This window comes from Petaurus breviceps, unplaced genomic scaffold (assembly GCF_028583685.1).
Source record: "Petaurus breviceps papuanus isolate PSGF00001 unplaced genomic scaffold, PetGlider_PUasm1.0 189, whole genome shotgun sequence".
Taxonomy (NCBI): Eukaryota; Metazoa; Chordata; class Mammalia; order Diprotodontia; family Petauridae; genus Petaurus; species Petaurus breviceps.
The window spans coordinates 37,324,545-37,339,130 of record NW_027185809.1 but is presented as its reverse complement, the minus strand read 5'-3'; the positions used below and the strand labels follow the sequence as shown (position 1 = coordinate 37,339,130).

Here is a 14,586-nt window from a genome sequence, read left to right as displayed (position 1 = left end):
GATAGATAGATAGATAGATAGATAGATAGATAGATAGATAGATAGATAGATGATAGATAGATGATAGATAGATAGATAGATAGATAGATAGATAGATAGATAGATAGACAGATAGATAGATGATAGATAGATGGATGGATGGATGGATGGATGGATGGATGGATGGATAGATAGAGAGAGAGAGAGGGATGGATGGATAAATAGATAAATAGATAGATAGATAGATAGATAGATAGATAGATAGATAGATAGATAGGTAGGTAGGTAGATAGATAGATAGATAGATAGATAGATAGGTAGATAGATAGATAGATGATAGATACATAGATTACTGTTCACTCTTTTTTCAGTCTAAAGATAAACAGATATAGACTGAGAATGCTACTATGTATGTGTGTACACACATAAGTCAAGGACATGGCAAAAGTCAAGGACAATCCTCTCTTTCACTTATATGGAAATATAGGGGTGTCAGTATATAAAAGAAAATGTATCTAGTCTCCCTTCAAAGGTAGCAATCTCCTCTCTAACATCATACTTACTTGCCAATCCATTCCCTGCTCAAATATTTTTGGTGATGGATTCAATACCTCTTCATGAAGCAGTACATTCTACTTTTAGACAATTTTATTTCAGAGGATAAGGTCATAATTTAGAACTGGTAGGGACCTGATGGTCATTGAGCCCAACTCCCTCATTTTACTGATGTGGAAACTGAGGAACAGAAGTTAAATGATTTGCCTAAAGGTTAAATGATTTACAACTACTAAATATCTGAAACAATGTCTGAACCTGTGTCTTCCTGACAATTGAGTTGAAATTCACTTCCCCAATTCTTTTCACATAATGGTACTATTTCTGTCCTCCACAGTAATACAAATAAGTCTATTGCTTTCTCAACACAAGAACCTTTCAAAAATTGGAAGATAGCTTCAAGAATCCTTTCCCCTTCCCCCTCTAGCAGCCCTCTCTTCAGAATAAATAGTCCTTGGTTTTTTTTTTCTTTTCCAATTCTTCTTGTGACATTCTCCCCAGAGCTGGTCATCCTTCCTTCCCTCTTCCCATGTTTGGCAAGGTCCCTTTTAAAATGTGATATCCAGAAGTAAACAAAAATATTGACCCTCAGGAAAACCAAACCCAAAGAAAAGCAAAGTGGTTTATAGTAGCACTTGCCTATAAACCATTGAGTTGGAAAAGATCTCAAGAGTCCTTATTATTCACGGGGGATACGTGAGGAAACAGCAGAAAGTACAGATTGAATAAGGGTGTACATTATAAGTAAACAAGGACCAAGCCTCTCTGCGATCCCAAATGTAAATACAGTATGACCTGAGAAAATTAATAAACTGCTTCCCTTTACTCAACTCTCTGCCTTAACTCTCTTCCTCTCACTTGCAAAGCATAATGCTCTATCCTTTTTTGACTACCCTACAAAGGTGTGGTCAGACGTGAGCTCAAGAAATCAAGTAGTCTTTAATGGGAGAAATAACTTGGATTTCCAAGTCTTTTCTGAAGCATACAATGAAAGAAAAAAATATGACTAAATGCCAGGTACTTAGTAAATACTGGACATATAAATATTTAAGAGAGAGAGAGAGAGAGAGAGAGAGAGAGAGAGAGAGAGAGAGAGAGAGAGAGAGAGAGAGAGAGAGAGAGAGACCTTCTTTACATACACAGCTTGAAACAAGAGGCAGCTTTAGTATACCACAGGTGAGTGAGGGTAGACAAATGCTTACATTTGGCAATCTCCAAAGTATGAAGCTTGAGGCCAAGGTCTAGCCAAACAATATCTGGTTCTTCGATACCTCCAAAGAACGATATATGTCCAGAATCATGTCACTGCTAGTCATTACACACACACACACACACACACACACACACACACACACACACAGTCTCTAGTGTGTTCTCTCAGCATACACTCCCACTCACTCTACAAGGTAGAGAGTCAATGCAGCTAGGTGGTATAGTAGAACAAGTGCCAGGCCCAAATTCAGGAAGATTCATTTTTCTGAATTCAAATTCAGCCTCAGATAAGTTTCCTAGGTGTGTGACCCTTGGCAAGTCACTTAACCCTGTTTGCTTTAGTTCCTCATCTGTAAAATGAGCAAGAGAAGGAAATGGCAAACCATTCCAGAATCTCTGCCAAGAAAGCCTCAAGTGGGGTCACAAAGAGTCAGACACAAGTAAAGGGACTGAACAACAACAAAGAATGGAAAGAAGTTTGTTTGACTGGATTGCAAAGTGCAAGACGGAGAGGAAAGTCCAATAAGGCTGGAAAGACTGGTTGGGGTCAGGTTGTGTAGGGCAAAATCCCCATAAAGAGGGCAAGAATTAATATTAATATTAAGCAAACTGAGGCGAAGAAAAATTAAACAATTTGCACAAGAATTAAGTTGCAAAGTTGGGATTGACACTTAGGTCCTCTGACTTCAGGGTGCTTTTTCCACTTCAGCACACCAAGGCTTTTACTCTCTATCCATGATTCAAGTCCTGAGATTGAGTCCTGGTCCTAGTGTGAAAGCCAAAGGAGCAATACTAGCATCTTAAGAGATAGATGGAAAGACTTGACAGATGTGATCATCTGACTGGCATTGTTCTGCGTACCTATTAATTCCTGCACATGAAAAAAAAGTGCTACTCCTGGCCACAAATGGAGCCCAAATGAGAATACCAGAGTGTGCATGTGAAAGACTGCATCTATGTCACCTTTGTGACACCTGATGACATCTCACATCATATTTCTGGAATGTTTTCAACAATAAAGTTCCTCGGGGTGGCTAGGTGGCACAGTGAATAGAGCATCGGCCCTGAAGTCAGGAGGACCTGAGTTCAAATCCAGCCTCACATACTTAACACTTACTAGCCATGTGACCTTAACCGCAACTGCCCTGCTTTCCCCCTTCCAAAAAGCAAAACAAAACAAACAAAAACAAAACGGCAATAGAATTCCTCATCTTGCCCACAAACATATATAATCCCCATCCTTTGCCCTATGTGTTCTATCTACTCAACATGATTGAGGTCTTCCTTTTAAGGACTCAAATACATGATCATTTAACACCTGTGATTACTATACATTACCATAGGTTCTCCATCTTGATATTTAGTTTATATGCAGCTATCCCATTCATTGCTCAAGTTCACACATGGAGTAGTTGGAAGGGCTAGGATTCAAACCCAGGCTCTCTGATTCTAAATACTTTCCATTGTTCCCAGACCAGAGCTACTGCTTTTTGAGAGCCTAGTGTGAGAGAGAAAATAATATACAAGGAGGCCAGAGAGGTGAGCTAGAGTCAGGATATGTGGGGCAAAACACCTATGAGATTATGATAGTGTTATGATTAGTCTTGCCTTGGTTTACATTAGTCTTACCATGGTATCTTGGTTTAATTATTTTTTAATTAACAAATATTAATTAATTTATTAATTATTTATAGGAAGTTGGCTTCTGACCAGACTTCAGATGAGGAAAAAGATACCAATCTGAAAAAATGAGTGGATTTTTCCATTGGCTGTGGATTTCAGAAGTCAAATGTGCTCTCTACTCTTAAAATTTTATAAGAGGAATAAAAACCTATACAAACACATTAAGAAACACTGCAGATAGAAATTTGCTTTTAAACATATATGTCAAGTAATATTTGACACCTTTCAAGAGGGCAAGAAACATCAACAAGGAACTGCTCAATGTTGCCATTTTGGAGTCAATAATCACAGCAATAGGGGGCAGAGTCAAGATGGCAGAGTAGAAGCAGGACCTCCACGGGGCTCTGGCTTCCACCTCCCCCAATTCATGTAAAAGGGGACTCTGAACAAACTTTGGAGCTACAGAACCTACAAAATGACACAGAGAAGCTAACCTCCTGCTGAGGACAGCTTGGCAGGCCGACAGGAATTGGCCAGCTCAGCATTCTGGGAGCCAAGCCCAGCCCCCCGCAAGCCAGAGGTTTTAGCCCCAGGGCGGGCCTGACCAACTACCAGATCACCAGTAGCTGTGGAGGTTTCTGGAATTATCAACACATAGTTGCAAAGGACAAAGTGAGAGGTCAGTGCAGTGTGGACTTTGGAATCCAGTAGTTAGGAGTGCAGTCAGCCTTTGCCCCCGGGGCAAGAAGCCACTAAGGAGCTGTAGCCAGCTGTGCAGCTGCCCCTACATGTCAGCTTCAGCTTCTGGCCTGCAGAGTGTAAGGGGATCAAGCAACCAGTCTGAGGGGTAATCACACTTGCTTTGACCTGCTTGGATCTGCATTGTGGTCTAAGGTGGAAGTCCTGAGGTGTTCGACCAGCTTGCCAGAGTGTGTGGAGGTTTCAGAGAGGGCACAACCTTCAGCAGCTGAGAAAACCCCAGCATCTGGGACAAAGCTCCCCCTGTCTGGTGACAGAGTCTTACTGTGACAAAAAGTCCAGGGGTCAAGTGACTGAGCAGGCAAAGGAAGCAAATTAAACAGAGCAATCCAACTTTACACTCCTATTTTGGCGACAAAAAGGATCAAAGCATGGAATAGGAGGAAGATTGTGAAGTCAGAACTCCTATACCAAGAGCTTCCAAGAAAAATACGAGCTGGTTACAGGCCATAGAGGAACTTAAGAAGCAAATAAGAGAAGTGGAGGAAAAATTGGGAAGAGAAATGAGAACGATGCAAGAAAATTATGAAGCGAGAGGCAACAGCCTGACTGAGGAAAATAACACCTTAAAAAATAGACTAACTCAAATGGCAAAAGAGGCTCAAAAAGGCTCACTGAGGAGAATCATTTCTTCAGAATTAGATTGGAGCAAATGGAAGCTAGTGATTTTATGAGAAATCAAGATGCTGTTAAACAGATCCAAACAAATGAAAGAACAGAAGGCAATGTGAAAGATCTCATGGGAAAAACCACTGACCTGGAAAATAGATCCAGGAAAGATAATTTAAAAATTATTGGACTACCTGAAAGCCATGATCAAAGAAAGAACCTAGAAATCATCCTCCAAGAAATTCTCAAAGAAAACTGCCCTGATGTTTTAGAACCAGAGGGCAAAACAGAGGTTGAAAGAATCCACTGATCACCTCCTGAAAAAGATGCCAAAAAGAAAACTCCTAGGAATATTATAGTCAGGTTCTGAAATTTCCAAATCTAGGAGAGAATATTATAAGCAGCCAGGAAGAAACAATTTGAATATTGTGGAAACACAATCAGGATAACAGGATCTGGCAGCTTCTACACTGAGGGATCGAAGGGCTTGGAATATGATATTCTGGAGAGTAAAGGAGCTGGGATTAAAACCAATAATCACCTACCCAGCAAAACTGAGTATCATGTTTCAGGGGAAAATATGGTCATTCAGTGGAATATAGGACTTTGAAATATTCTTGATGAAAAAAACCAGAGTTGAATAGAAAATCTGACATTCAGATACAAGAAGCAAGAGAAGCATGAGAAGATAAACAGGGAAAAGAAATCATAAAGAACTTATCAAAGCTGAACTATTTACATTCCTACATGGAAAAATGATAATTGCAAGTGATGAAACTTTTCTCAGTATGACAATAGTTGAAGCAAATAGAAAAAAATATATATATATATGAGGGTATATGGATGTATGAATACATATGTGAATGTGTGTATATATATATGTTAAAGGTATACATAGATCTAGGGATGATACTTAAAAGGTGAAATTAAGAGGTGAGAGAGGAATATAATGAGAAGAGATGGGGAGAGACAGAATCGGGTAAACTATCTCATATAGAAGGGGCAAGGGAAAATGGTTACAATGCAGGGGAAGAACAGGAAGGCAAAAGGGAATGGGTCAACATTATTCTCATTAAATTTGGCTCAGGGAGGGAATGACATACACACTAAATAGGTTATCTCATACTACAGGAGAGTAGGGGGGAAGGTGATGTGAGAGGGGATTATGGAAGTGAAGGCAGGCTGGGGGGAGGGAAGTTGGAAGCACCCACTTTTGAAAAGGGACAGGATCAAAGTAGAGAATAGAACAAGTGGGAGGTGAGATAGGAGGGAGGGAAATATAGTCAGTCTTTTACAATATATCTACTATGGTAATGTTTTGCATAGCTACACATGTACAACCTATACTGAATTGCTTATCTTCCCAGTAAGGGTGAGTAACAAGGGAGGAAGGGAATGAATCTGGAATTCAAAGTTTTAAAATCAAATGTTTAAAATATATATACCATTATTAATACTATTTTATATGTAATTGGGAAATAAGATACATAGGCACTGGGGTATAGAGATCCACCATACCCTACTGGAAAAGTTGAAGGGAGTATGGAAGAAGATAAGGGGGAGAGCAGATTGGAGGAGGGCATGTGGGACCGCTATTTTGGGGTGGTGGGTAGGGGAAAAACAGGGAGAAAATTTGTAACTCAAAATCTGGCAGAAATTAATGCTGTAAACCAGAAGTTAATAAAGCATTTGAAAAAAATAATAATCATAGCAATACTGACACCTGTAGAAGGGATTCAGCAAATGAAAAAGTTTTGAATGGCCCTTCCTGTATTATAGAGCATTCTTCATCTTCTCCTGTGCCTCCTCAGGAAGACCCCTGTACAGTCACAGAAGGGCAGACAGAAGCCATTAACTTAGAAAGGCTATTGGAGATAATAGACCATATTTTAGATGAATCCCCTTTTAATGATGGTCCAGCAAAAAAAAAAAAGATTGAAGGTTAGTCAAAGTCAGACTATTGGGAAACTTGGCACAGAAAACAGTTATCTCTTCCACATCACATGGGTCAGGGGCATGGTACCCCCCTCCATGATCTGCAAAATACAAATAAAATTTTTTATCCTTCCCTTTATACCAAAGAAGAAATCTGAATTATTTTGGTATTAAAAGATATTGCTGACATTATACAATAGTATACATATATTTTATGCATTTCTGAGTTTCTAAACATTTTCTGGGTCATCTGCTGTCCTTCACAAGTTGTCTATGGCTTCCACAAGAAGTCCCTCCACCAAATTCTGATTTAATTTCTTATTCTGTTCCATGATATATGGAAACTTTGATGAGGAAAGTCCTGATTTAGAAGGGATAACTGTAGATGTCAGCAAGTAAGAGGATCTAATAATGTTAGTGACGGTTTTATCAACCCTGGTATTTCTTAGGTAACTGGCTAAAGCAGTACATTTTAGCACTTCACTAGAAGCACCATTGAAAAGGGCATCTGTTAGTAAGAAAAAAATCTGGTTTATCAAGTAAGGCAGAGAGTGCAGTCTCATAGATATGGCCTTGGAACCAAGAAGAGTTGAATTCAAGTGCTACTTTGATACATATTAGCTGTGAAATCCTAAGCACAACATTAAACCTCTACAAAAGCAGAGGGAGTTCAGTCCCTATCCCCTTATTAAAAAGGCATTGTGCTAAACTGAAAAGAAATTTGCACCTGGATAGTTCAGCTCTCCTGAGGACTGATTATATGACTTTGGGTAGCCCTAATGTATTCGGCACTTACCCACTAATTCACCTTTTTATTTATTTTTATTTTTTTTAATTTAATATTTTATTTTTTCCTTAATTACATGTAAAAGCAATATTAACATTCTTTTTCTTTTCAAATTTTGAGTTCCAAATTCTCTGTCCTTTTCCCCATCCCCACTGAGGTGAACAATTTAACCTAGGTTATACATGTAATTCACCTTTTTTTTTAAAGTGATACATATTTCTATGAACTAAGGAGGGCAGAGGAAAATTATTTACCTATATTATTTCTACAACCCTAGTCTGACAGGGAAGGATAAAAGATATTTATGATATAAACCATGCCTCTGTGGCCTATGAAATCTAAAGAGAAAAAAAAGACAATGAGATATTCTAGATCAAATATGCAGATGAACCTTAGACTCCTTTAACTAAACCCAGACACTTAAGTCTCATCCTGCAACTAAAGCACAGGAAAAATGCATTATCCATGTCAGAAGTGCCAACATGAGTAATTAATACCTCCCCAACCCCCAAGAAGCCTCATTTTACACCAGGGGAAGCTGGAGCAAAGAGGAGGAGTCAAGGTCTCTACAAACAAAATTTAACTCAACTCACCTAGGTCGTCACACCTGCCTCATCCACACAGACCCAGGCCCTCTTAAGGACATCTCTCTCAGCAAAACCATCTCTCAGCCCTGCGGAGGGAGCTACCTTTGGTCTCTTGGCACATTTAGAACATAAGAGCATCAACAATGTGAAAAAAAAAATGGAGATTCTGGATAGGAACTTGGATACACCACACAAATTCTCTCCACAAAAGACTGGGGAAATTCCTTGAATGAATGAGGGAAGGTCTCTCAAAGGCAAATTACATCCATCTACATAATAGAGTTTAAAGGTAGTATTACTTGTACTCCATATTCATACCCTCAGAGATTTAGAGCTGAGAGAGATAGACCTTAGAGGTCATAGAGTTTAACATTCTCATTTTAGAGAAAAGGAAACTGAGTCTCAGAGAGGTGAGGTGAATTGTCCAAGGTACATTGTCCAATTGTACAAGGTACATATGAATAAGAATGGACAGCTAGGCCTAGCTGATCTGGCATGACTCACTTGAAGAAAAGAATGGGTCCCATGAAAGAATATTGAATGTATCAATTAGTTAAGGAATATCCCCCTCTCCCTCCCTTCCTCTCCCTTTCTCCCTCTCCCTTTTCCTCTCTCTCTGTCTCTCTCTGTCTCTCTCTGTGTGTCTCTCTGTGTCTCTGTCTCTCTCTCTGTCTCTCTCTCTCTCTCTGTCTCTCTCCTCTCAACCAAGCACAGCAGGTTCCCATCACCTCATATTTCTGCAAGGAGTTTAAGGCTCTTCAAAACTTTCTATCACTTTCCTCTTCACAACCCCGACAAGTGGAGCCATAATCCTGCTCCTACATCTTAAATTGATTGAATTTCCATGAAGTGTTTTTTAAAGACTAATTTAAATATTTCCTTGATTTCACTTTTTTGAAAAGCTGACTAATCTTATCATCCTTAAAAGTATATAAAAACACGTATCATGCCTATTTCCAGGTAGAAAAAATTGTAGCATGCCCACTTTAAGTTATAAAACTAGTCTCCTTCTGTTTTGTCGTCACCTAACAAGTTAGGCAGCCAGGTATTCTGCAATGGGATCCAGGAAGTGATAGCTAGTGTGGTGCGTGCGCGCACGCGCACACACACACACACACACACACACACACACACACACACACACACGACCTCACGATACTGCTACTTCCTAGTTTGATGACCTAAGTAATATAAAGGATGCTTTTGTTGGAGATGGAGGGATGTACCCAGGGGGTGGGGCCTGCATTTTCTCTCTACCTCCCCACCTCATTATACTATTCCTACACCTCTCTTCAGGGCTGTACCCAAGGAATTTGATTTTCCCATCCCTACTTAGCTAGGTACTTGACTAAAAATGGAAGAAATATTCATCTTGCCCACTGCCCTCAGCCCCAAGCCTTAGCATGCCCCTTCAAAGAGGTTTTAAAAATGAACAACAGACACATATACTTGTGTTTTCTTATTCTGGCCCTCTAGTCACACTTTAAATACTCTTCATTGGAGACATTGGAAACACAATGTGTCAGAGCTTCTGAGAAAGTAAGGACACTTCAGTCTTTCCCCACCACTCCATCTTTTGCAAGCCATGTGCTCTGTTCCTGCTGCTGTGATATTTATCCAGGCCTTTCTTCTCCACCTTCTGCCTCCAGCCAGAGATTTGTCAGCAATCCCTTCATGTAGGGAACATACAAGTTGGTTTGGTTTAAAAGGTCAATTGCAGCAGATTTGTACATGTTCTCTCTCTCTCTCTCTCTCTCTCTCTCTCTCTCAAGCAGAAGTCCCATGGAAGAAAGCTGAGTACACCCAGTCCTTAGTGAAAGAATCCTCCCTGCTCCCCCGCTCCCCCCACATATTCCCAGCTTCTCACTCCATCACCACCACCCCCAATCCTAAACAATCATTAGCCAATACCAAATCTGAATAGTAACATGCTATGTGTACTGCTTGGTGCCTTTCCTCTAAAGGTATTTAAGCTACCCAGGTATTAACACACTCATACTTCAAGTCAATGAACATTTATTAAATACCTATGAGCCAGGCACTTGGTTAAATGCATTCAAAAAGGCCACCCAGATGGAAACATAGGATCTAAAAGAACCCAAGAATTCAGATAGAGTCACAGCATTGGTGAGACTTCCATGTCTGTGGCTACTTAAAACCTTTAAAGGTTTGCCTTTCTAAATAATACAATTTGAAATGATGGGGATAAGATGGACACATGTCAAAATTCTCAGTAATGTGCTCCTATTCATAGAGCAGATATCTGAAAGTCATCTCCTAGTGTGGTCTGAAGTTCATAATGGTCTGAAATGACCTATCAGATGGTTCACAGGCTCATCCCTTAATATTTAAAACAGGACAAACAATACTTTTCTCTAGAATGAAATGGTTCACAGGCTCATTCCTTAATATTTAAAATGGGCCAAATAATACTTTTGTTCCTAGAATGAAATGGTTCACAGGCTCATCTCTGAATATTTAAAATAGGACAAACAACATTTTAGTTTCTAGCATGAAATAATAATTTACTTATGATATTTAATAAATACTATATGATATCACATTAGTGGCCCAACCCAAGCAGCACCAGTCTTCCCATCCATTGTAGTAAGGGTGCTTTTTCCTTTATTTTCCCAGCAGTGAAGAGGGGGTAAGATAGATCTACCACAGAAGCTAGAAGGTCATCAGCCTTGAGAAACTGTGAAAAGCACAGGCCCTTGAGTTTTAAGAGCTAGGTTGGTGTTTTAGAAAGGGCAAGAGCTGTATTTGAGGGGAGGTAATGATGTGTATTTGCAGTGTGGTTTTCACAAGTCATTGTAACTCTGCCTTGTTTTCCTCGTCTGTAAAGTGACCACAGGAATAGAGTTATACTACTTGCCTCACTGGGTTGTTATGAAAATTAAATGAAGAGATACAGTGTGGCATACTGGGCAGAGAGCTGGCCAAGAAGTGAGGAAGACATGAGTTCAAATCATACCTGTGACAAATATTGACTGGATGGCCCTGGGCAAGTGTCCCATGTAATAATGTCCTTGGGTAGAGGGAGTTTCCTCATCAGGAAACTCCTTATACCATGGAAGTCATAGTTTCAGACAAAGAAAAAAATTATCAAATGAAATAATATATAATAAAGTACTATATAAGCACAAATTATTATTACTATTAATACTTTTTATCATTTTTATTCATTTTAAACTTAAAAACAAAATGAGAAAAGAAAAAAACATTTCCATGTACACAGCAGAACAGGAGAGGATTCAATATAAAATAATAAATCTCCATTACAAGAAAACCTATATAATAAAAACTATACATTGTTTTCAAAACTTCCTTTGCTTGTTTCCAGGTTTTCTTTTGTTCTTTGCTATGCATTTTTATTTTATTTTTTCCCTCTCCTTTCCCACCCCATCCTAAAGAAGGCTACAATTAAACACAGATATTAATATTAATTTAATTCAAATGCTTTTTCCTCCCTTCTTTGCAGAGGTGAGGGACTAGGGTGTAGATTATCGCGTATATTATCAGAAGGAGGTGATGTACGAGATGCATATGCTGAATGGTTTCCCCCTCCCCCCTTTCTTTTTCTGTTCTTTGTTGCAAAGGATAACTCCATAAATAAGGGAAGGGAGAAGGTATTCAGAAATGAACCTGATATAAAAACAAAACATATCGAAAGTATGATATAAAAAACAAACACCAAAGATACTAATTTAATCAACAAGAATTTATTAAACATGTTTCATTTTAAAAAATAAAAAACATAAGCCCAGAGGTTTGAGATGTTCCTTCAGAGCTGGGGGCTCAATCTAAGATGCCATTCTATAGTTACTAACTGCTGAGACTTCAGCTCTAAGCCAAGCCCTTCAAGGTAGCCAATTCTCCTTCCTAGTGTCTTCCTGAGCTGCATGTCCATGACAGTCTGAGGCTGATGCGCAGTCGATCTGTCTCCTCCCACAGCTCCAACCTCCTCTGACAGCACTACCCAATTAAGGCCATTTGTTCATGCTACTGCATAATCTATTACCCTATCAACAGATGGCTGGAGATTTGGACTGGACTCCTTCCCAAGATCAGCCGGCATCTGCTATAGCAAGTTCCTTCGATTCAGACACGGCAGATGACACCATGAGATGTTGGATCATCTTATCATGAGCGTGACCTCCTTGAATCTTTCCTTATTCTTCTCTTTGCAAGATATCTTGCCAAAAGGCTCATACATCCCCAAAGGCATATGATGATCCTTTCCAGAAGTCACTGAAAAACAACCCCTATTTTTCTTGGATTCTTGCATAACATATTAGCCACTCATCTCTGAGGATGGCCCTATGACCTAAGCAAGAGGAAAGGACCAGTCAGCTTAGCTCAACAGATGTCCTCCAGGTGGGACAGGTATGGTGCTGACTCCAGAGTGGTAGCGATTGGTGTATATGTTGAACTATGTATGACTCAGGGAACCCCAATCTAGCTCTATATCTACTAATATCTAGCAAATCAGAGCCAGGGCTAAAACCCAGGTCACCAGGGTTCTTGCCCAGAGGCTTACCCAAAGTCAATCATGTAGTAGCAGAGCTAGAAATAGAACCCAGGTCTTCTGACTGCTAGGCTGGAGCTCCTTCACTATACCTGAAAAAATGGAAAAATTGAGATGAAGAATAAGTTGGAGGGAAAAGGAGGTCACCAGGCCACTCACTAACTGGCCGGACTTTTCTTTTTTAATTTGTCTTTTAAAGTTTTTATTTTTAAGTGATTTGTTTATGATTATTTCATTTTTGGATCACTGTATTTCCTAATCCCTTCTCTGACGTCCATAGAATCTTAACCTGCAACAAACAAGTACAATCAATTAAAACAAAACATCACACTAGCTCCGTGGCCTCGGGCCCATCCCTTTCCTCTCTAAGCCTCAGTTTTATCATCTATAAAATGAGCAATTTAGACTGGATCAGCATTGTGCAACTGCCAGTCTAGAACAAATTTTTTTATTGTTGTTCAGTCATATCTGAAACTCCATTACCCTATTTGGAGTTTTCTTGGCAAAGACACTGGAATAGTCTTCTATTTCCTTCTCCAGCTCATTTTAAAGATGAGGAACTAAGGCAAACAAGGTTAAGTGACTTGCCTAGGGTCACACAACTAGTAAGTGTCTGAAGCCACATTTGAACTCAGGTCCTCCTAACTCCAGACCCAGTACCACTTAGCTGCCCCTAACAAATTTCTATTACCCCATAACTCTTTCACTACTAAAAGATACTTTTCAAGAACAGTTGAGGGGAAAAGGTAACTAGGTGTTACAGTAGATAGAGTAACAGACTTAGAATTGGAAAGACCCGAGTTCAAGTCCTGACTCATACCCTTACTAGCTATATAACTCTGGGCAAGTTGCTTAAGCTCTATGAATTTCCTCATCTGTAAAATGGAATAGCAATAGCACTTTCTCATAGGTTTTTTTGGTTAAGATCAAATAAAATAGTATCTATGAAGCATTTTTGCAAACCTTAAAATACAATCTAAATATTATCTATGAGTATCATTTCTTTCCTCTTAAAAAAACATAGGGCTAGGAACAGGGACATAATTTTGTGATTTCTTTAATAGAAGGAACTTCCAGATAAGGACAATCCCTCTATCAATACAGGTGACACCTCTTAAATCACATCAACAATTATTTACAAGTGCTCACTCTGGGCCAGATTATGATTTGCTTTGAATGCCAAAGAAATATGATATGATCCTGAATGTAAAGTGAATTCATTAGAGCTCATTGGGCTAGACAATGGCACAGTCACACCTGTGCTGTAGAAAAATCACTTTGTTAGCTAACTAGATTGCGTAAGGAGAGAATTGAGGCAGGGAGACCGAATAGAGGTTAGTGCAGTGAGGGCCTGAACTAGGTTGGGGACTGAAACCTGCTCCTAGAAAATCTCCTAGAACCCTGAGAAATTAAGTGTCTTGCCCAGACTAATATGGCCCAGCACAAGTCAGAAGCAGGACCCAAAACTAGATCTCCCTCCACCTGAGGCCAGCCCCATATCTGCTCTGCCAGCTGCTGCTCAAACCTAGAACCTTAAAAAAAGAAATTCCTACTTCTTCCTCATCCAGCTCTTCACACACATGCTAGTCTTTTCTTTCCATCTCTCCCTGACGGGTCCTCATTCTCTGATCAGCTAAGTTTTGAGGCTGAAGAGAGTGACAGCATCAAGAAAGAGAAGACTAGAACTTTTCCTGGTCCACAGTACAATTTGGGTTTGGAAACACCAGACTAGTAGATTTCTAAGGTCCTTTACAACTTCAACAACCTGAATTACTTTGTATACCTTGACAAGGAACTGCCTCCAACAAGAAGCAGTCTGACCTGGTCAGATTGACTTAAAATTATAGAATAATAGATATAGAACTAGAGGGATACTTGGAGGCCATCCAGGCCTGCCCCATCTTGCAAATTGGGAAACTGAGGCTTATAAGGAAGAAGGGACTTGCCCAATTTTACACAGTAGTAGACCACCACCACCACTTTACAGATGTGAAACAGATACCCAAGGA

At 39.6% G+C, this 14,586-nt stretch overlaps 1 protein-coding gene across 4 annotated transcripts in view; it reads right to left on the bottom strand.

Annotated features, from left to right (window-relative positions):
• The window catches only part of NRXN3 (neurexin 3), a 2,132,730-nt gene that overhangs the window by 2,077,136 nt on the left and 41,008 nt on the right, over positions 1-14,586 (bottom strand). Inside the window, exon 2 of one of the 4 annotated variants that reach the window (XR_011169071.1) lies at positions 11,752-12,669. The exons of the other annotated variants lie outside the window; for them this stretch is intronic. The gene's annotated coding sequence lies outside the window, so the exon portion shown is untranslated. Of the gene's footprint in view, positions 1-11,751; positions 12,670-14,586 lie in introns of those variants that run through there. 4 annotated transcript variants of the gene reach the window in all.